This window comes from Staurois parvus, unplaced genomic scaffold (genome assembly GCF_062004578.1).
Source record: "Staurois parvus isolate SC_StPar_1 unplaced genomic scaffold, SC_StPar_1.0 ptg000011l, whole genome shotgun sequence".
Classification (NCBI taxonomy): domain Eukaryota; kingdom Metazoa; phylum Chordata; class Amphibia; order Anura; family Ranidae; genus Staurois; species Staurois parvus.
Genome location: NW_028317807.1, coordinates 29,115,748 through 29,138,173, shown reverse-complemented (window position 1 = coordinate 29,138,173; position 22,426 = coordinate 29,115,748).

Below are 22,426 nucleotides of genomic sequence, written 5' to 3'. Positions count from 1 at the left end.
AACTTTTCTGTAATCAATTATTGTTGAAAATAGTATTCATTCAACATGATTCCATTTAAACAATAATTTTTTTTTTTGGGGGGGGGGGGTGCCAGAACTATTGCAAATGGGCAGGTAGAGGTCCTAGGAAAGTAAGAATGATAATTGAAGCCACCACATAAAAAGGCTTTGGGTGGGTTTACTAAAACTGGAGACTTCAAAATCTGGTGCAACTCTGCAGAGAAACCCGCTTCTAGTTTTTTTTCAACGCTTAATTGAACAAGCTGAAGTTAGAAGTTGATTGGCTACCATGCACAGGTGCACCACATTTTGCACTCAGTTTTAGTAAATCAACCCCGGTATCTCCACCACAGCCAAAAATATATAGTGGGAAATTTACTAAGACTGGAGCAGACATAATCTGGAGCAGCTGTGCATGGCAACCAATCAGCTTTTTGCTTTCATTTTCAAAAGTTTACTGAACAAGCCGAAGCTAGAAGCTGACTGGTTACTATGCACAGCTGATCCAAATTCTGTCTTATCAAGTTTTAGTACATTTCCTCTATAGTGTTTATTACTTCCTGCCATAATGACAAGCTGGACAGTAATCTACAGAGTACATAGAACCATTCATATTAGTCCCAGCTGCTTAAGTGAATCCCATTGTACTCCCTCCTACCACAATTATACCATCATACTTAAGTACATTGGGGCTAAATGGATAAGATCAGTATTACCAACCCCCTGCAGCATTTTATTACTGACAAAACATTACTGATGGAGCTCATGTTTTTTACTGACAACCTGAAAAATGACAGAACTCATATTAAAAATTAAGACAAAGTGATATTTAAACAGTTTAACCACTTCCCGTCCAGGCAATGTACATAAACGGCCGGAGGGGAGCAGTGTTGAAGCGGGTTGCCGCTTATAAACGGCCTGTGCGCGCTCCCCGGGAGCACGTGGCACCACGATCCGGTGCCTGCTGTGTACGGAGGTCCTGATTCATGTGATCCCTGATTGGTCAATCAGTGATCACATGAATAGTAGTGAACTGCTTACTACTTGTGAAACCTGTGAATGATCACAGAGATCACATGGCACAAGGCTATTCACAACAGCCTTGTACCATGTGACAAGCTGTGACCAATCACAGCTCTCACAGTATTTCTCAATGGCTGCAAGAATGCAGCCAGAGAGAAGGAGAAATTATTGCTTTTACAGCCTGTATTGGTGTAAAAGCAATCAGTGTAAAAAAAGAAAAAAAATCTTCATCACCCCCCACAAGTAGTAGAGTGTCACTATGGGGACACTGTACTGCTAGGGTGACGGTATGTTAAAAAAAAAAATTAAATAATGATGAAAAAAATAAAATAAAAATGTAAAAAAAATGTTGAAAAATTATCATTTTTGGTTGTAAATTAATTTGGGTTATTTTTTTTTTACTAAAAAGAAAGCTGAATACATTTTGGCTAAGATTTATGAAGAAAGAATATTTATTTGCAAAGAAAAACACTTTTTTTTCATAATGTTTTATCTGTCTCAAAAAAATGCTAAAAAATTCATATGGGTACAGTGTTGCATGACCGCGCAATTGCCATTCAAAGTGTGATAGCACTGAAAGCTGAAAATTGGCCTGGACAGGAAGGGGGTGAAAGTGTCTGGACTTGAAGTGGTTAAACACAATATGGAAACTGAGAAAACCCATAACATGTAATTTGCCTCATTTACATGTAAAAAGACATCATCATGACAAACACATCATGAGAAATTATCAGCCCCTGATATTCACAGATTTTTACACATTGTTGTAAATTTATGGTTGGCAGCCCAGAGAAAATACCAATTAACCTATCAGTATGTTTTCGTGTTGTGGGAGGAAACTCCATACACATAATGAGTGAGTACAAGAGCCGTGGATATAAAGGTGGCCAACCTCAACTCCCAGGCTCCATACAGAATCTTCGAGTCAGCACGCCTTCTCAAATGGTTAGACACATACACAGAATAGGTGTTGACAGTTTTACTGCAGACCACAAGATTGGGAAAACATGACAGCTCTTCACGGGCCTAGGCTGTGCTTACACTCATCATAGAAGGAATTAACTGTACAACGCAACTTTGGAACTGTAACAAACTCAGATGACCAATGCTCTCTTGCTCTAATAGGTGGCTGATGGGCCTGAGCTCTGCTATCTTCATTGGTCACTGACTGCACTTTTCTTGCAGTACTCCTCCCAGAAGACCCAGCTTCATTCCTCAAAACTCCTTTGCCCTGAATATCCTTCTTCTATCCAGAGGACCTCCCCCTACTCTGCCAATAGCACACATGCCATTACTGTTCCATTCATGAAAACACCCTGTTGAATTAGGTTTCCTTTCTCATCTATTGAGGGACACAGGAATTCACAGACTGCCAGGTTATACTGCCACTTACAGAAGGATTGGACACTGGCAAGCAAAAAACTGTATATCCAGTATAACCCCTTCTACTCCCAGGTTGTTGTTAGTGCCCTAGGAGAATGGATGTCTTTCCTCTGCTCTGCTTAGAAAAAGTTTAACCTTTTTCTTTTTGATTCGATCAAGATTCCTGTTACATCCCCGCTGCTGCTATGTGCAAATATCTTAACCACATGCCGCCCAGCCACTGTAGTAATACGTTGGCAGGGCGGCAAGGCTGGGCAAAACCACGTTTTAAAACGTGTGTTTTCAAAACAGGTAGGGGGCGCGCGCGAGGCGTGCCACCGCCCTACCTGTCCTGCTGATCACGGCCGCGGATGTCAGTCGCCGAGTCACAAACGGTCGTTACCGGCTGTGTCCCGGCAATTAGCGGCAATCACTGACAGAGAGCAGGTGTCAGGCACCGCCTGGCGGGATCTCTAGTGACCCACAGAACAGAATTCCCCAGGGCGCGGAGTCTAAGCCCCAGTCTGCCTTTTCACCAGATGGTGGGGATGGACTTGGTGCGAGACTGAAACCAGGTGCGAACCCTGAGAGCACCCAACTGCGGTAGAGGGGTCCCGCCGAGGGTACATGCCGGGGGGGTGAGCCTGCTGTGAAAAGGCTGACAAGTCCAGGTCCCGAGCGGGATGGATGGATGACAGTCAGGAATGAGCGTAGTCAGACTAGCCAGGTCGGTAACGGTGGAGGCAGGTAGGTACCAAACAGTAGACAGAGAGCAGCCAGGTCACGAGCCAAGGTTCAGCAACGGGAGGTCCAATAGTAATATACAACAGGCAGGAGAGTAGTCAGGGACGAGCCGGGGGTCAGAGCAGGAGAAGGTCAACACAAATCAGGACAAGCAGGATCGGCAACAGGAACACACTTCAGAACACGGGTACAGGAACTAGACCTTGCAGCAACCTAGTCACCGTCTGGCCAGTTTAAATAGTGTGCCCTGCACAGTCATTGGTGCAATTGCCGACGCCGACGCCCAGGTCCTAGTGCCTGCACATTAGTGCACCTAGGCAATCTGTGTATGTGCAGACCTGTGCGCCGCTGCGAGACCCGCAGTCCCTGACAGCAGGGCTGCAGTAGCTCTGCTCTCTGTCAGTTCCCTGATAGCTCCTGACAGGCTGATCGGGAGAGAAGAGTTTATCTCTCCCGATCAGCGTTTCACTGTGCAGTACACACCCCCGCCCCCTAGTAAAACACTCCCCTCACACAATTAACCCTTTCACTGAATAATAAAGTTAACCCCTTCCTCCCCAGTGCCATTAGTACAGTGTCAGTGTTTTTTTTTTGCACTGATCACTGTATTGGTGTCACTGGGGATGTCAGTGACCCCAAGTCAGTTCCCCCCCAGTGTCAGAATGTCCGCCGCAGTCCCGCCATTAGTCGCTGATCGCCGCCATAAGTCACTGATCGCCGCCATAAGTCGCTGATCACCACCATTATTAGTATAAAAAAAGTTTTTAAATCCCAGTATCTTTCCCGCCATTTGTAAACACTACAACTTTCACGTAAACCAATTAATTTACACGTACTGGGTTTTTTTTTTAGCAAAGACATGTCACAAAATGCATTTCTGGCAGAAATTTATGACTAAATTTGATTTTTCCATTTTTTTTACTGGACATGTTTTATAGCAAAAAGTCCAAAATATTGTTTTTTTGCCTCAAAGTTGTCAGCATTTTTTTTCTATAGCGCAAAAAATAAAAACCGCACATGACGATCAAATACCACCAAAAGAAAGCCCAATTTGTGGGAAAAAAGAGTATGTAAATGTCATTCATGTACCGTATTGCATGACCGCGCAATTGTCCGTTAAACTAGCGTAGCGCTGTATAGCAAAAAAATGGCGTAAATTGCAGTATCTATACCAGGGGTGGGAAAACTTTTTGACTTGAGGGCCGCAATGGGTTCATATATTGGACCCGGGGGCCGGACCAAGAGTAGATGAATGATGTGCATGTGTCATCCATAGTAAGTATAGTAATATTCCCCCATAGTAAGCATAGTAATTAATCCCCCATATAGTAATTCATCCCCCATAGTAATTCATCCCCCATAGTAATTCATCCCCCATATAGTAATTCATCCCCCATAGTAATTCATCCCCCATATAGTAATTCATCCCCCATAGTAATTCATCCCCCATATAGTAATTCATCCCCCATAGTAATTCATCCCCCATATAGTAATTCATCCCCCATAGTAATTCATCCCCCATATAGTAATTCATCCCCCATAGTAATTCATCCCCCATATAGTAATTCATCCCCCATAGTAATTCATCCCCCATAGTAATTCATCCCCCATATAGTAATTCATCCCCCATATAGTAATTCATCCCCCATAGTAATTCATCCCCCATATAGTAATTCATCCCCCATAGTAATTCATCCCCCATATAGTAATTCATCCCCCATAGTAATTCATCCCCCATATAGTAATTCATCCCCCATAGTAATTCATCCTACATAGTAATTCATCCCCCATAGTAATTCATCCCCCATATAGTAATTCACCCCCCCTATAGTAATTCATTCCCCATATTAATTCATCCCCCATATTAAGTCCCCAAGTCCCCCCTGTGTCAATTCACTTACCTTTACTCCGCACGTTCCTCTCGCCGTGTTCCCGCTCCGTTCCGGTGTAGCATGAAAATCTGTCTCCTATGATGATCTGTCCCCCTCGACGTATATGCGCATGTGCCAGTTTCAGGCATTAGCAGCCAATCGGCGATCTCCGGCACATGCGCAGAAACGTCGAGGGGGACAGATCCTCATAGGAGACAGATTTTCATGCTACACCGGTCTTCAGGGCGGACTGTGAGAGGAGCCTAGTGGGAGCCTAGCTCCGCGGGCCGGATTAAAAGGTCCGCCGGGCCGTATACGGCCCGCGGGCCGTAGTTTGCCCATTGCTGATCTATACCATAGTTTGTAGACGCTATAACTTTCACACAAAGCAATCAACATACACTTATTGGGAATTTTTTTACCAAAAACATGTAGCAGAATACATTTTGGCCTAAATTTATAACCAACTTTGAGTTTACTATATATTTTTTATAGCTGAAAGTAAAAAATATTGTTTTTCTTCAAAATTTTTGGTCTTTTTTTTGTTTATAGCGTGAAAAATAAAAAGCGCACAGGTGATCAATTACCACCAAAAGAAAGCTCTATTTGTGTGAAAAAAAGGACGTAAATTTCGTTTGGGTGCAGCATTGCATGACCGCGCAATTATCAGTTGAATTAGTGCAGCGCCGAGTTGCAAAAAGAGGCCTGGTCATTAAGGGGGGTAAATCCTCAGGAGGGCAAGTGGTTAATCAGCCTTTCTTCAGTTTTACTTTAATTTGCAAAATCAGCACCAGGAATGTGACCTTTGGACACTGGGCTTTGCATTTTGGCATTTCCAGAACCTGTGTTAGCTGCAGAGCACTCTCCAGGTCCAGAGCCTCGGCACAGCACCAGGAGTAACTCTGGATCTGAAGACTCACTTGTCAGTAGGCCATGCAGGTTAAGCACCAGGAGCTACCTCTTTACTAGGACTGATGGAAAACATTCAAATTCCTGCTTTCTGTTGGTTTGCTCACAGAAGGTGTTAACTCTGAGGGATTGAGTGCTAATATAATCCACTTCGTAGAGTGTTGCACATGTGCAGTCCAAGCACTCTTTGCTGCCATTCAGCAGTGAGGAAGCGCCTTCACACTTCTCATTGCAAGAGGCACAGGGCATGCTCCTGGCTCTATCCCTTCATCACATCTGTAGTGACCTGTAATTGTTCCTATACACAAAGTAGGATTATATGGACTTTATAGGCATCATAGACACCAGTTTAAAATGCAAATCATCTTTTATTATACAAACATTAGTTAAAATATACTTTATAATTAACTGTTTATATAATAAAAGATGCTTTGCATTTTAAACTGGTGTCTATGGTGCCCATAAAGTCCATATAATCCTACTTTGTGTATAGGGACAAATATAGTTAAGCAGGACATGGCACAGGTATACCTAAATTAACACACTGAGGGTGACCTCCACATGTTGTTGGTGTGTCCATTCAGTCAACAGTCTGTAGTGACTTGGTCAGCTTGGACCACCTGACCCTTCACTTGCTATCCAGCAATCAGGTTTGTGAGTATCTCAGGCCTAGCCTCATACCCCATCTATGTTGCCTTTAGCTTTGCAGTGCAACATGTCTGACCATAGACACAAACGGAAAAATCCCTCTGTACCAGGAGCCTTCAGCTCACACTCCACCAGTGGTTCCAGTGCTACCTGAAGTGTGTCCCCTGACACACTGGTGGCCTGGAATTTTGCCCTCTGCATGAGTCTATGCTTTGTAGTCTTTTTTAGCTCTATGAAGGGTGGCCATCTCCTTAGCTGTAATCCAGGAAAATTGCACTGTAGTCATGCACAATTTCATGAGCAAAATTGCACTCTTTATCGCTAACTGTGGTCAAAGAGACCATAGGCATAGTTACACACCTTCCCTCATAGAATCTTTTTTTATCTGTCCACAGCCGCAGTAGCTTCTGAGGCTTCAGCAATTGAGACTCTAACGCTGAGTCTCTTAAGTCCTTAATGGATGAACCTACACCTCCACATAGAGGAGCAACAATCTTCTGCTATAAATCCAAAATTTAAAGAGATGGTTTCAGCCATTATTGTAGATATAGTGTGCACCACTTTAAACTCAATTATCATCCCATACCTTCTACTTGTGTTGTCCCCAGGTTAAGCTCCTTTAGGGTTCCTAAAATCGCCAAGACCTTTTTCTGGTGCACCCACTGTTTGCAATCTTCCTTTATGGAGACTGGATGAACCGTGACAAGCTCCTTGCCCCTCCCAAGAGTCTTCTATCCTTGTACCCATTTAAGGAGAACATTGTTAAAAAGTAGACTGCCCTCACTGTGGATCCAACAGTATCCTGCCTTAACAAATTGTTGACAGTATATTGGAGGGTGAACTTGTCTTCAAGGTCCCTGCTGACAAGTGACTGGAGGTCCTCTCTTGAACTTTTAGTCTGCCAAGCTCTAACCAACTGAGAAAAGGCCATTAGAAGAGATGTTATTGCTATGGCAATCGATCTCATGATCATGGAGCTTTTGGAGCTAATGTCCAAAGCCTTGAATTATAGTGTGGATAGATTGGTAGTGGTCTCTCTCTTCATCTCCTTGATGGGTCTCCTATCAATGGACTTGAGGACACTTTGGCTAAAGTATTGGGCTGTGGAACCTGCATTTCAAAAGCAATTGTATAGCATTTCTTTTTATGAGACAATCGCTCTTCGGCGCTGCCCTGGATTTTGTCAACATGGATGTCACCAGGGACAAGAGTATTAATTGTCCCCAGCATTTGCTGTGGGTCCTTTGCACTTACAATTTCGGCCCTGCCATTCGGCCTGTGCTCTGCATTATGGGTTTTTATCAATGTACTGGTTCCTGTGCTGGACTGTGCTTCCAGGGCATCCCCAGTGTAGGATATGTAGACAAACATATGAGGGAGTAGTCAGTACAGGTTCTGGTGGCCAAGGTGGCTCTGACTGTCTAGGCCTACCTTGCAGAACTTTGGCTGGGTCCTGAAGCTTCAAAACTCAGTTCTGGAACTGATTTATCACTTAAAATATCTTGCACTAGACACTACTCAAGTTGAAGTTTTTCTTCCGCAATAGAAATTTTACATTTTCCACTCCCAGACTTAGCCTCTTCAGTTTGGGGATTGCTCAACTCTTCTTCACGAAAGTCCTGGAACTGATGGAACCCCCACAAGGTAGCCCCATTTGGCAGGTTCAACTTCAGCTCCCTAGATCACAACATCCTGTCTTCATTGGACAAGTCAGTCCAGTTCTTGGAGGTCATGCATTAACCTAGGTAGTGCCATGCCACATGCCTCATGTTTCAACACAAGCTGAAACTACTGACATAGGAGCATAAAAATACTATAGGCTGAGCATACACGGCAACAAATTATACCATGAAACTATGTTATCAATGCACATCCTATGCAAATTAAAAACACAAAGTGCAAGTAGGGATGTGTATCATGCTTTTATGGATTAGATTCCATCCTCTCCTGTCAAAGTGCACTCTTATAGATATGTTAGCTCTTCCTCAGATTTTTGGCATCGACTATTTGCCACATTTGCAAGGCTGCCACTTGGTCTTCTGGTCTGCTTTGACCGTAAGGTCCTTCAAGCAACTTTTTGAGCAGCAAACATTTCCCAATTCTGTTGTTGCTTTTTGTGGGGCTGTTAGTGTTTTGTAGCTGCTTCCCACCCCTCAGTTGGATTGCTTTAGAACTCAATAGGCTTCAAAGATTTTTCTCATCCATTGGGGGGCACAAAATGTTGGATGAGAAAAATGGGATTGTTGTACTTACCATAATATCCATTTGTAATCCTCTCCGAGACACAGGTCCCAACCCTCTTTATTTATGATCGTGCTCTTGGTACTGTTTTACCACATAAGCGAGGCATGTTGAAAGTAGGAGGGTGTCAGGGATCTCCTCGATCCCCGCCGCGATGGGCTCGGCGCAGGCGCACTGCTCCACCCAGTACACGGGCACTAGGTCCGGGCCGGCCGCGGCGTTCGAGTTCGCGCATGTGCAGTAGAAGCCGCGGCCGCCCGCTGGGCACCAATGGCAGCGCAGGGCGCGATATTTAAAGGTCCCTGAGCTGTCATTTCGTTGCCTTCTGGTCTTACCTGCTTCCTGTGTTCCTGTACCTGTGCCTAGTAAGTTATTGACCCGGATTGCCTTTGACCTTGCTGATTTCTCCTGCCCAGACCCTTCCATCCATCCATCCCATCGGGGTCACCCGACCTCCTCACATCTGGCTCTCCCTGGTTGGAGCCCCTGGCGAACACCACTACCACTGACAGGTGTGCTCAGTAGAGGCGACCTGGTCTCGGGGTACTACAAGTCCATCCCCACCATCAGGGGCCCTGGTGAACAAGTACCCTGGGGCTTAGACTCCGCGCTCTGGGCACGCCTGACCAGTGGAGTGCTAGTGGTGCCGCTCGGCGGTCCCTCACAGTACCAGAAGGCCATGACTGAGCCTCGAGGAGGACTCTCCCCGTTGGACGAGGTTTGCAGGCACCTGGCTACCTTGACGCAAGCCGTAAACACATTACAGGACAGATGTCTGCAGATCGAGAATCGGTTTCAGGCCTGCACCATATCTGTTCCTGTTTCACAGGCCCCTGCTCCTGCACCACCGGTCGCAGCAGTCCATGAGCTGGCTCCTGGGCCTCCCACATCACTCCCTATGGCGGAACCCCGAGTACCCTTACCCGAGCGCTTTCATGGGGATCGCACACGCTTTCGGTCATTCCGTGACTCCTGTCTGCTCTATTTTGAACTGCAGCCACGGACCTTTTTGACGGAATCAGTGAAAGTGGGGTTTGTTGTCTCCCTGTTGCAGGGTGAACCCCAAGACTGGGCCCACCGACTAAGGGGAAACAATGACCCTCACCTGGTTACGGTCGACAGCTTCTTTAACGCTATGGCCATCTTATATGATGACCCACAACGGGCAGCCTCGGCCGAGGCCACATTATACGCACTCCGACAAGGTCGGCGGGCGGTTGAGGAATACGCCTCTGACTTTAGGCGCTGGATGGGTGACACTCGTTGGAACGAGTTCGCACTTTTGCACCAGTTTCGTATGGGCCTATCAGAGGCTCTGAAAGACGAGCTCGCCCGGGTGGAGGTGCCCGAGACATTAGAGGACCTAATTGCACTCACCATCAAAATTGACCGTAGACTACGGGAGCGCAGATTAGAGAGGTCTGGTCAGGGTCGCGGAAATCCCTGGGGGTCATTTCAGGGATCCAGTCAACATACTAGGCCAAGCACCCAGAACCTGCCGTTTGAAGATGCTCCCGAACCCATGCAGCTAGGCCTGGCTCGGCCTAAACTATCGCCCGAGGAACGCCAGCGCAGACGCTCCCAGAATCTGTGCCTGTACTGCGGCGAAGCTGGTCACATGGTGCGTTCCTGCCCGCAGAAACTGAGTAAGTTCACCTCATCTTCTTTATCTGTTGGCAATATGAACCCGTCCCAGTACTTAGTTGTTCCCCTCTCCTTTCAGCTTTCAGAAAGGACCGTGGAGGTGACGGCCATAGTTGATTCGGGGGCATGCAGCTGTTTTGTGGATATCAATTTTGCTCACCAGCAGGGTATTCCCCTCCGCCCAAAGGAGAAGGGGTTTCACATCTTTTTGGCTGATAGTTCCCGGATAAAGTCAGGGGTGGTTAACCAGGAGACCCCTTCCATTGTGACTTCCATTGCCGGTCAGCACCGGGAACTCCTCCGCCTGGATGCTATTGCATCACCCCTTTTCCCAGTCATTCTGGGGCTCCCTTGGTTGCAGGCCCATAACCCCCAAATTGACTGGGAGACTGGGGTTGTCTCGTTCCCTTCCCCATATTGTCGGGAACTGTGTCGAACTTCGGGCCCGGAGGTCCCCCAGGTCCTCCTGTGCTCTGAAGGGGATGACAGCCTAAAACAAGTGATTCCTGCAGCCTACCATGAGTTTCTTGATGTGTTCAGTGAACGGGGAGCAGATGCTCTACCCCCCCACCGCCCATATGACTATCCTATTGATCTGTTGCCCGGTTCGGAAATTCCGTTCGGGCGCATTTTTCCCCTTTCTGAGCTAGAATTAGGGGCCCTGAAGGACTATATTGAGGATAGCCTCCGAAAGGGATTCATCCGTCCCTCCACTTCCCCAGCAGGTGCAGGGATCTTCTTTGTAGAAAAGAAGGACAAGACTTTGAGGCCATGCATTGACTATCGGGAGCTGAATAGGGTCACCATTAAAAATCGTTACCCATTACCACTGGTACCTGAATTATTCCAGAGCCTAAAAGCTGCAGTAGTGTTTACCAAGTTGGACTTAAGGGGAGCCTACAATTTGGTTCGCATAAGGGAGGGGGATGAGTGGAAGACGGCCTTCCGCACCCGTTTCGGCCATTTTGAGTACCTGGTCATGCCTTTCGGGTTGTGCAATGCGCCAGCCACCTTCCAACACTTTGTGAACGACATCTTTAGGGACTTCCTGGACATCTTTGTCATCGTCTACTTAGACGACATTTTGATTTTTTCATCCTCCCTGGGGGAGCACAGGGTACATGTATCAAAGGTGTTGGGGCGGTTGCGGCAGCACGGGTTGTACGCTAAAGCAGAGAAATGCTGCTTTGAACAGGCTAGCGTTACATTTCTGGGTCTGATCATCTCCACCACGGGGGTCGCAATGGACCCTCAGAAGGTCTCAGCGATCCTAGATTGGCCTGAACCCACGGACAGGAAAAGTGTCCAACGTTTTATTGGGTTCGCAAATTTTTACCGGAAGTTCATCAAGAACTTCTCGGGTCTGGTCTCCCCCATCACTCAGTTAACCAAGCTTGGGACGCGATTCAGATGGACGCCCGAGGCACAGGAAGCTTTTGAAGCACTAAAAAGGGTATTTACCTCGGCACCCATTCTGGGTCATCCCGACGCCTCCCTGCCCTACATCTTAGAAGTAGATGCATCTGAAAACGCGGTTGGCTCCATCCTTTCCCAGCGGAAGGGCGCCAAGGAATTACTTCACCCAGTAGCATTCTTTTCACGGAAACTTACCCCTGCGGAGAGGAACTACGACATTGGGGATCGCGAGCTACTGGCTATCAAAACCGCTTTAGAAGAATGGAGGTACCTGCTGGAAGGTGCCTCCCACCCCATCCTGATATTCACGGACCACAAGAACCTGGAATATCTGAGGACGGCCAAACGTCTACGCCCACGACAAGCAAGATGGGCATTGTTTTTCTCGAGGTTCCAGTTCCACATCACATACAGGCCCGGCTCGAAAAACACGAAGCCTGACGCGTTGTCACGCATGTACGAGGACACCAAGGAGATTCCAGTGCCCGACACTATTCTTCCTGCAGGAAATTTCTTGGCCCTTCAGACAAACCTTCACTCCGAGATCCTGAGAGCGTCCACAGCAATGTCCACCTCCGATGGGGCTCCCCTCCAGAACAAGGAGGGACTCCTATGGAGGGAGGACCGGATTGTGGTGCCGGAGGATGCCCGAACCTTAGTCTTGGGACATTGCCATGACCATCCACTGGCAGGACATTTTGGGCCGGTCAAGACCCTGGAACTTCTCCGACGTTCCTTCTGGTGGCCGGACATGGCCAAGGATTGTAAGAACTACGTGGGCTCCTGTGCCATCTGCCAGCGGAACAAGCCTTCAAGGAATAAGGCGTGGGGCCTGCTACGTCCTTTGCCCATTCCTGAACGACCCTGGCAGAAAATCTCCATGGACTTCATAGTCGAGCTTCCACCTTCACTGAACCACACGGCAATTCTCGTGGTCGTGGACCACTTGTCCAAGATGGCCCATTTCATCCCTTTACGGAAAACCCCATCAGCAGCCGAGACGGCGCAAGTCTTCATTCGAGAGATCGTTAGACTGCATGGGGTTCCCGAAGACATCGTCTCGGACCGTGGGGTGCAGTTTACCTCGCGGTTTTGGAGGGCATTGTGCAAAGCCCTGGATATCAAGCTGTCCCTTTCCTCGGCATTTCACCCTCAGACCAATGGCCAGACCGAAAGGACCAATCAGACCCTGGAGCAATACCTTCGATGCTACACATCATTCTCTCAGGACGACTGGGTGCCACTCCTCCCTTTGGCAGAATTCGCGTACAACAACGCTTGCCATTCAGCAACTGGGCAGTCCCCGTTCTTCGCCAACTATGGGTTTCATCCTGTCTTCCTCCCGGACTTGGTCCCGGAATGCCCGATTCCAGCGACACAGGATGCACTGACCTTTTTCACCTCCAACAATAGGAAACTACAGGAAGCCATCCGTCAAGCCCAAGAGGACTACAAGAGGGCTTTTAATAGGAAGCGAAGAGGGGATCTGGTGTTGCAGCCCGGAGAGAAGGTTTGGCTGGCTACGTCAAACTTGAGGTTGCTCTGCCCGTCAAAGAAGTTGGGAACTAAATTTATAGGCCCTTTTTGCATCAAACGGATGGTCAATGAGGTGGCCTATGAACTTGTTCTCCCTGAGACACTCAAGATCCACCCTGTCTTCCACGTGTCCCTGTTGAAACCAGTAGTCCCTGATGCCTTCCCGGAACGGGAATCCAGGCCCCCGGAGGCCGTAACGGTTGAAGAGGAAGAAGAATTCGAGGTGGAGGCAATCCTGAAGTGCCGACGAAGGGGGGGCCAGACCCAATTTCTCATCAAGTGGAAGGGCTACGGCCCTGAGGACAATTCGTGGGAGCCAGCCCATAATGTCCATGCACCTAGGCTTGTCCGGGGGTTTCTTCGTGATCACCCGTGGTGGAGAGATCGGGTGGGCATCCGGAGGTTGCCCGTAGGGGGGGGGCAATGTCAGGGATCTCCTCGATCCCCGCCGCGATGGGCTCGGCGCAGGCGCACTGCTCCACCCAGTACACGGGCACTAGGTCCGGGCCGGCCGCGGCGTTCGAGTTCGCGCATGCGCAGTAGAAGCCACGGCCGCCCGCTGGGCACCAATGGCAGCGCAGGGCGGGATATTTAAAGGTCCCTGAGCTGTCATTTCGTTGCCTTCTGGTCTTACCTGCTTCCTGTGTTCCTGTACCTGTGCCTAGTAAGTTATTGACCCGGATTGCCTTTGACCTTGCTGATTTCTCCTGCCCAGACCCTTGCTTGCCTGACCTCTCTCCCTGGATGCCCCTTATTAGATCTGACCTCCTGCTGCTGACCTGGCGTGTGACCCGACGATTCTCTGCCTGCTCCCTTGTACCTTACCGTCCTCTACAATACCGACTCGGCCTGTCTGACTACGCACTTGCTCAGCCATCCATCCATCCATCCCATCGGGGTCACCCGACCTCCTCACATCTGGCTCTCCCTGGTTGGAGCCCCTGGCGAACACCACTACCACTGACAGGTGTGCTCAGTAGAGGCGACCTGGTCTCGGGGTACTACAAGTCCATCCCCACCATCAGGGGCCCTGGTGAACAAGTACCCTGGGGCTTAGACTCCGCGCTCTGGGCACGCCTGACCAGTGGAGTGCTAGTGGTGCCGCTCGGCGGTCCCTCACAGAGGGGTTATACCGTTCTGTCCCACAAATTTTTTGTCAGTGTCCAATCCTCCTGTAGGTGATGGTATAAAAAAAAATCTCTGAAAAGCTGTGTTCCTCAATTTACTCCAAGAAATGGACTTTAAGTACATGTTTTTGTTGTATGATATTTGCATGTTATCGATGCAAGATGAGGCAAATATTTAGAAAAGGGGTTAATTTGTGTGAAGGCTTAATTTAGGTGTTAGGTTGGTATTAAGCTTGCTGTTGTTTTAGGAATTATGTGTTAGGGGGTGTTAATAGCTCACTTTAAGTTTTTAGGAGTAGGTTTGAGGGCTAGTGCATTAAAAACCCATTTAGGGGTTAAAACAAGGGTTAAGTGCTGAGGTCAGAAAGGATTAGGAGTTCTGAGGGGTACTCTAGTGTAGGGAGGATACCTTCTTGGTTAGCAATACACAAGGTAGTTATTTTTGCTTGTTATCTATGGTGGGAACTTACTGTTGAAATAAATCAACAGCCACTCAATGTGGCGCAGATATTAGTTGCAGTCCTCAGCCTGCTCTGGCCAGGCTCAGATCTGCACATTAGACTAATTCCCTCCAATGAGCATTATACATATGTTTTGTATGGGAACCCAGTTCATTTCTACATAGCTGTCACGCACAGCTGGGCTCCAGTTTTACATATAGGTTACGGAGCATCATGGGTTGTTCAGAACAAACCGCATACTGTAATGTGCACAGTCCTAGACCTTCTCTTCCCATCTTCCTGATCACCTCACATTTAACACCTTCCTGACTGGAGTACTCACTCACATAGGACTATGTTTGGCACGTGGTTTGGACAGAAGCTCCAGAAATCCAGATGGCCAACCAGGGCCAATGAGACATGGGAGTCAGGGTCAACTGATGCATGCTGAATGAAGGGGTTTTCTGTCACTGCCAGGTGAGGGAGTCCTTTTCCTCCATCACCAGCCAGTCCAGTGCTGATCAGGCTTGCACCAGGCATTGGCTGTACACAGTACCTCACTCCATCAGATCATGACACAGAGTATCTCGGTTGCAAACTTCTTTATTTGCAGAAGACAACACAGCAGAACAGTGCAGATAATGGCATCAATAGTTTCCATATCGTGTCTTGCATCCAATAGTTGAATTAGCATTCAGGAACATTGTGGCACTCGGTTTGAGGCTTTTACTTCTTCTCTAGTCCTCTTAGATTAATTTCCACAATATGCTGATCACCCCTCCCACAAGGGGTAGAGTCAGGGGTAATGCCAGCCCTCTCCCTTTCTTGCAGTTCTCTCTCCCAGAGCTCCATCCTGAACTAGCTTCACCTACCAGAAACTGAAAACTCAATTGGGCATTAAGGGAAATGCTCTTCATAACATACATAAACTCCTTGCAGGCATTATTTTTTTTGCAAGACAAGGCAACAATACCAAACACATTATTATGGCAACCACAAGTTTGTAACTCTTACTACAGACACGATTAACAAAAATTAGGTGCTCTGTGTGGCTTCTTAACCTGTTTTACATTACATCTGCTCTCTTGAACTTCCTGTGCTTCATCATAATGTAAAGGTAAGAGTGGACAATGCTTACACTGATCTTCAATGGTCGTAAAGCAGGATAAGCACAAAAAAAGTTATTGTGTTTTATTTGTCTAATTAGATAAATTGCATTATAGCAACACTACAGACTTTCAAATTTGCAATAGAGTTGTTAACTGATTTTATGTAGATATTGTGATAGTGCTAGGGCTTGTCACTGTGTGAGTAAAATCAGAAGACACACAAGAGTTCTCAAAGATACAATTTGAGGAGCTCCAGTGTTGTGTATGAGCAGAGAAAACTAAGTTTTCAGTTTTCTCAGGGTTTTATACTCCCAGATCAGGGATGGAGTTGGATTACTTTGAAGAGTCTTGGGTGGGATGAAGCCTTCAATCCTGTGTCCAGGTCTTACTGGAGACCTACAAACTGTGTAAGTGTGCAGGTATGCACACTTGTTATAAGATGTGAAAGCAGTGTGTATGACCATGACACTAGTCGAGTGTCTATCTAGCCTGAAAGAGAGGCTTTCTGACAAGGCTGGGGGCTTGAGAGAAACAGATAGCAAGAAGGCTGAACAATTCGTATTAAATCGATGTGTGTGAAGCTGAAACCTCTGCATGGGAAACCTCTGCATGAAACCTGATGTAGCACTTATACTATACCGTTTAATAAAAGTGGGCCAACAAGCCAATTTCTCCAGGTCTCTCAGATTGTGAAAGGTTCCTTTTCGCAACTTCTGTTTTAAGATCTCTCCACAGGTGCTCTATAAGATTTAGATCTGGACTTATTGCTGGCCAATTCAGTACTCTCCAGCGCTTTCTCTGAAACCATTTCTGGGTTCTTTTTAAGGTATACTTTGGGTCAATGTCCTGCTGCAAGACCCTTGACCTCTGACGGAGACCCAACTTTCAGACACTGGGCCCTACATTGCACCCCAGAATTCTTTGGTAGTCTTCAGATTTCATAAGGTAGGTAGTAGGGCTGTGGAAGTATGGCAGCTGATGATGGAGTGTAGGGAAACTGGTACTGAGCAGCATTTCTAAAGAAGGGAGACAAACTCTGGCAGAAGAAGGTGAAACAGGAAGGCACTTCTAAGTGCAGTATTCCAGGTCAACTTTAATAAAAAGCGGTTAAAAACACTTATAATGTAGTAGTACAAACAGTCTCTAATGTAATCGGGTAAAAAAGGCGGAAAAAGGGGCGGTCAGTGGTTCCTTCCCACTGACCGCCCCTTTACCCTATTTAACTGGCTCTCCTTAAGCCTGGACATTGGTCTTGTAGAAGGAGCTCTGCTCATGCTCCGAAACGCGTCACCACTCCATGCTCGGTCCCTTCTGGTCTGTGGACAGCGTGCGTTCCAGCAGTCTGAACAGAGCAGCGGCTATCTTTAACACCTCTCCGCAAGCTCCCCCTGCAGCTGCTGGCTGGCACAGCAGCTCCATCGCTCAGAGGACAGAGCCCTGCTACTGACGGATTACATTAGAGCCTGTTTGTACTACTACATTGTAAGTGTTTTTAACCGCTTTTTATTAAAGTTGACCTGGAATACTGCACTTTGAAGCGCCTTCCTGTTTCTCCTCCTTCAGATTTCATAATGCCATGAACATGGTCAAGACGTCTAGCGTCTGAAGGAGCAAAGCAACCCCAAAACAAAGACCTCCACCATGTTTGACTGTAGGGATTGTATTATTTTCTTTAAAGACCTCATTGCTTTTTCTGAATACAGTAAAATGATGGGCTTTACCAAAAATCTGTAATTTTGTTTTGTCTGTCCACAGCACATTCTCCTAAAGTGATTTTGGCTTCCTCAGGTAAGTTATTCGCAAACTCCAGTCTGGCTTTTTTATGTTTCTGTGTCAGCAGTGGGGTCCTCCAGGGTCTCCTACCATAGTGTCCCATTTCATACAGATCGCGCTGTATAGTGCAAGCTGGCACAGTTGTACCCTGTGCCTGAAGGTCAACTTGAATTTGTCTGGAAGTTGATTGAGGTTCTTTAGCCACCGTTTGAACAATCTTTTATTGCATTCTGTGATCAATTTTTCTCTTTCATCCACATCCAGGGAGATTAGCTACAGTGCAATGTGTTGTCAACATCTTGACAATGTTGTGCACAGTGGACACATTAAGATCTCTGGAGATGGACTTGTAACCTTGAGATTGTTCATGCTTTTTCACAAATTTTGTTCTCAAATCTTCAGACAATTCTTTGCTGCTTTTTCTCTTCTTCATGCTCCACGTGGCACACAGAAACACACAACAGAAAGGTTGAGCCAGTTTTTCACCATTTTAACTGGTTGCCAGTGTCTTTTCCATATTGTAAGCATCTGTTTAATGATACAGGTGAGTTTTATTACAAATTCCAGTAGCATCACAAACTTGGAATGCAATAATTTTTTACAATTTTGAGAAGGTGACAATAATTTTGTCCAGTTCATTATTGGTGTTTTGGATGGAATGTTCGAGATTTGGCTTTTGTTTCTCAACCTTTTGTGTCATACCACACAACATTTGTACATTTGTAATTGCAACAATTTTCTGGGCAAAGTGGTGCATTATCTGACAGAAATGCAGGGGGGACAATATTTTTGGCCATGATTGTAGCTCTGCATACCCCTCACTGCCTCCAAGAAAAAAACTCTCTTGTGCTCTGAGTGTCAGGCTGTGACAGGATATCAATTGTATAGGAAATGAGGGTTAATCATCCTAAATGCACATTTTCAGCAATAAAACCCTGATAGAAGATCTAACCTATCCCAATCTTAGCCAGAATTAAATACAGTTTTTCATATAGTAGAGTTGGGATATAAATGAGTAGGATGAACGAGACTGTAATAGTATACTTACTGTAGGTAAATTCCCTTTGTTTAAAGAGACACTTTAGTCATTTATTAAAACAATTAAAAGTCAGTAGATACAAAGACAGTTGCTGACTTTTAATAAACAGACATTTAAAAAGTCCATGAGTCCAGCTCTGTCTTCACTTGTGCCAGTTCTTTGCCAATCTTTGGGTTCCTGGTGCCGCCATCTTGGCTGTGGGAAGCCAACTATGACTTCCTGTTGTTTCACAGCTGGCTCCCCGCTGCACATGCTCAAGACATGCTGGGCTTGCAAACTGGTCTTGCTATATTCTGGGACATGTGACATATCCATGGAGGTTGCAAGAGAGGAAGAGGGAAACCAAACTTCCGGAATTCTCACCTAGGCGAGAAAAGTGGAAGTGGGTGTGGGTACCTGTCAGAAAAAGGTACTTGTTCCCAGGGAAAAAAAGTTTTAAATGATGGCAAAGGAGGTGGAGTGAAACTTTCACTTTATAACAAAGTTCCACTTTATTCTGCAAGCAGTTGATATAAATACACCCAGTACTAGATAAATAAGTATTATACATGAAGAAGTGGCTTGGATAAGCTATGAAACATCCTCAAACATCTTCATTACAAAACAAATCCAGTTGAATATGATTAACTATTACTAGCTATACTATGAGCTGGGTAAATGAGAACCATCTCAGACATACATGAACATAGGTTATAACATCCATTCTTACCTGGAATCATGTTCAGTCTCCCATCTTTCACTGTCTCTACTGTCATGCCAAAAAATCTGATATTCTTCTTAAAGTTTACTATAATTGTTTTAACACCAACAGCCATTCTATATATTTTCCAAGACATACTGTACACTCCATGGTCATTTCTACATCTGAAGTCCCCCCCACCCCATGCTGTGTTTCATTTAAATGGTAAACAGAGGATAGACCCTTTTCACACTGCTGTGCTGTGGTATTGCCTGTTTGCATATATTGCATAGTCTGGAAATTCTCATGAAACCTTTTTTCCTACCAAGAATTCATTTTATTGTCCATATTTGATTAGTATTCTTCCATTGCAGAATATTTTGGTCAGGGCTCAACTTTTAGTACCCCATTATATATGTAATTTTTAACCAAAGACAGTTCTTGCCAATACCTTTTCAAAAAGGTACCGCACTTTTTTACATATATATATATATTTATATATGCCGCACTTTTATACTTTATATATATATATGTTTAAAAAAGTGCAGAAACTTTTTGAAGAACCCTCATATGTTTCTATGCTTTCCAAGAAATTATTTACATTATGATTTTAAAATAAAGGGGAGGAGGGTTTAGTTCGGTTTTAAATCGATGAGTTTAGTTCTGCTTTAAGAGACAGAAACCTTTAGGAATTCACCTGACCATGTAGAACAAAGCAACAGATTCACTTACCTGCTACCGTCTTTACCTGCTCATATTGTCATTCTCTTTACTCCCTTCCCATTCACTTGGGCCACTGGGAGTGAAGATGGGAAGGAGAGAAAAGGAGGCAATGAAGTGCACCTCTTGTGTTGTCCAGCATAAGTAAAGAACAAGTTCACTTGAAGGAACACATACAATACTATACTGTGTTTTGAGTAAATAAATGGATTGTGTGCAGATAGAACTGTCTGACCATTGCAGTAATTCATTCTCAGCGATATCTACTTTCAGCTCTGTGTTTGGCTTGCAGTCTTGGTAAGTAGCAAGACTTATATGAAAAGGTTACAAAAGATTTATAGTAGGGCTTAGTAACAGGGAAGTGTGATATAATTATATTAAATGATGGCTAGCAAGAAAGAGGAGGGGGCAAATGCCCTCCTTAGACTTGATGATTTTACTGATGATGGCTGACACTAAAGAACACAGTATGCATATGTAGTCAAGGCAGGAATTGTGTGGGTAGCTGAATCAAACGTATTCATTTACATCTTTAGTTAAAAAGTTTTATCTTGCAGTAGGATAAATATGATTAATATGACTAAACAGCTAAAAAAAGCTGCTGGAAAACCTTTAGCTCCTCGATGCTTCAACTTGAGCAACATAGGTGTCATAAGACCCATCATCTGGGGCATGTTCCCCAGGTCTAATGGCACATATCCCAAAAAGTTTGTCACTCTTACTGTCTAATTGACATCTTCTGCTATATGCCAGCAGCACCCATTGGTGCATGCATCGTTCCAAATTGACTTCACTCAGAAGAGACCGAGTGTTGGGAGACAATGGCAAAACTGCCTCTGAAGCTCTTCTCAAGTAACTACCAGCATCCACTGACTACCACTGAAAGGGGACTAACCACTAATAAAAGGGGGTACTGACCATTAAAGAAAGGAGTTACTGAACACCAACGTAAAAGGATGCACACCGCTAAACAGTAAAATGTATAAAGGGGGCAAGCCTCTAAACCCCAGCTTACAAGGGTAATACACTACTGAACACCAATGTGATCCATGTTTATAGTGGTTGGTGAAGAATAGACACCATATGAAAAGTCCATCTCCACTTAATAAAACATCTAATGACCCAGCAAAGGAAGTATAGATATTTCATATGGACTATATCAGTGGTCACTAAATTTCAGACCGCGGTCTGCAAACAGCCCCAGCAGCGCTGCTGCCCGGATCGCCAGCCTGCAATGACAGATCTGTCACTGAGCAGAGCGGTTGTCACGGCAACATGACATCACCTGTGCGCCCCACCCCTTTCAGCTCACTGTCTCTCTGACTCCCACTCCTTGCCTGTACACAAGCATCCAGCAAAGATCCTGACACAGCTCCTGTCTGCCCTCAAGGTAGGGTGTAGTCTTACAGGGGCACTCTGATGGGCACATTGAATGTTAAGGGGCACTCTGATGGGCACAACATAGAATGTGCCATCAGAGTGCCCCTTAACATAACGTGCCCATCAGAGTGCCCCTTTATATAAATGTGCCCGTCAGAGTGCCCCTTTACATCACATGTGCCCATCAGAGTGCACCTTAATATAAATGTGCCCGTCAGAGTGTCCCTTAACATAAAATATGCCCATCAGCATGCCCCTTATTTTATATTAAGGGGCACTCTGATGGGCACATTTTATGTTAAGGGCACTCTGACGAGCACATTTTATGTTAAGAGGCACTCTGATGGGCACATACTGTAGAAAGGGTCACTCTGATGGGCACATGTGATGTAAAGGGGCACTCTGATGGGGAATATAATGTAAAGGTGCACTCTGATGGGGAAATAGAAAGCGGTACTTGGAGTGTAAGGGGGCACTCTAACGAGAATACCTGATGTATGGTGGCAATGTGATGGGGATACCTGATGTAAGGGGGCAATGTGATGGGGATACATGATGTAAAGGGGCACGCTGATGAGCACACCCTATTCAGACCTCAGCCAGAAGACAATTTTAGTGACCAGACCTCCTTGAATTTTAATTCAATATCCCTGGACTATATGAAATAAATTTGGCAAATATATTATTTTGGTTCTTTATTGTATATTATCATGCCTGTCAAAATGATTTTGCCATGTGGATGTAATGGCCGTATCCATGTTTTCT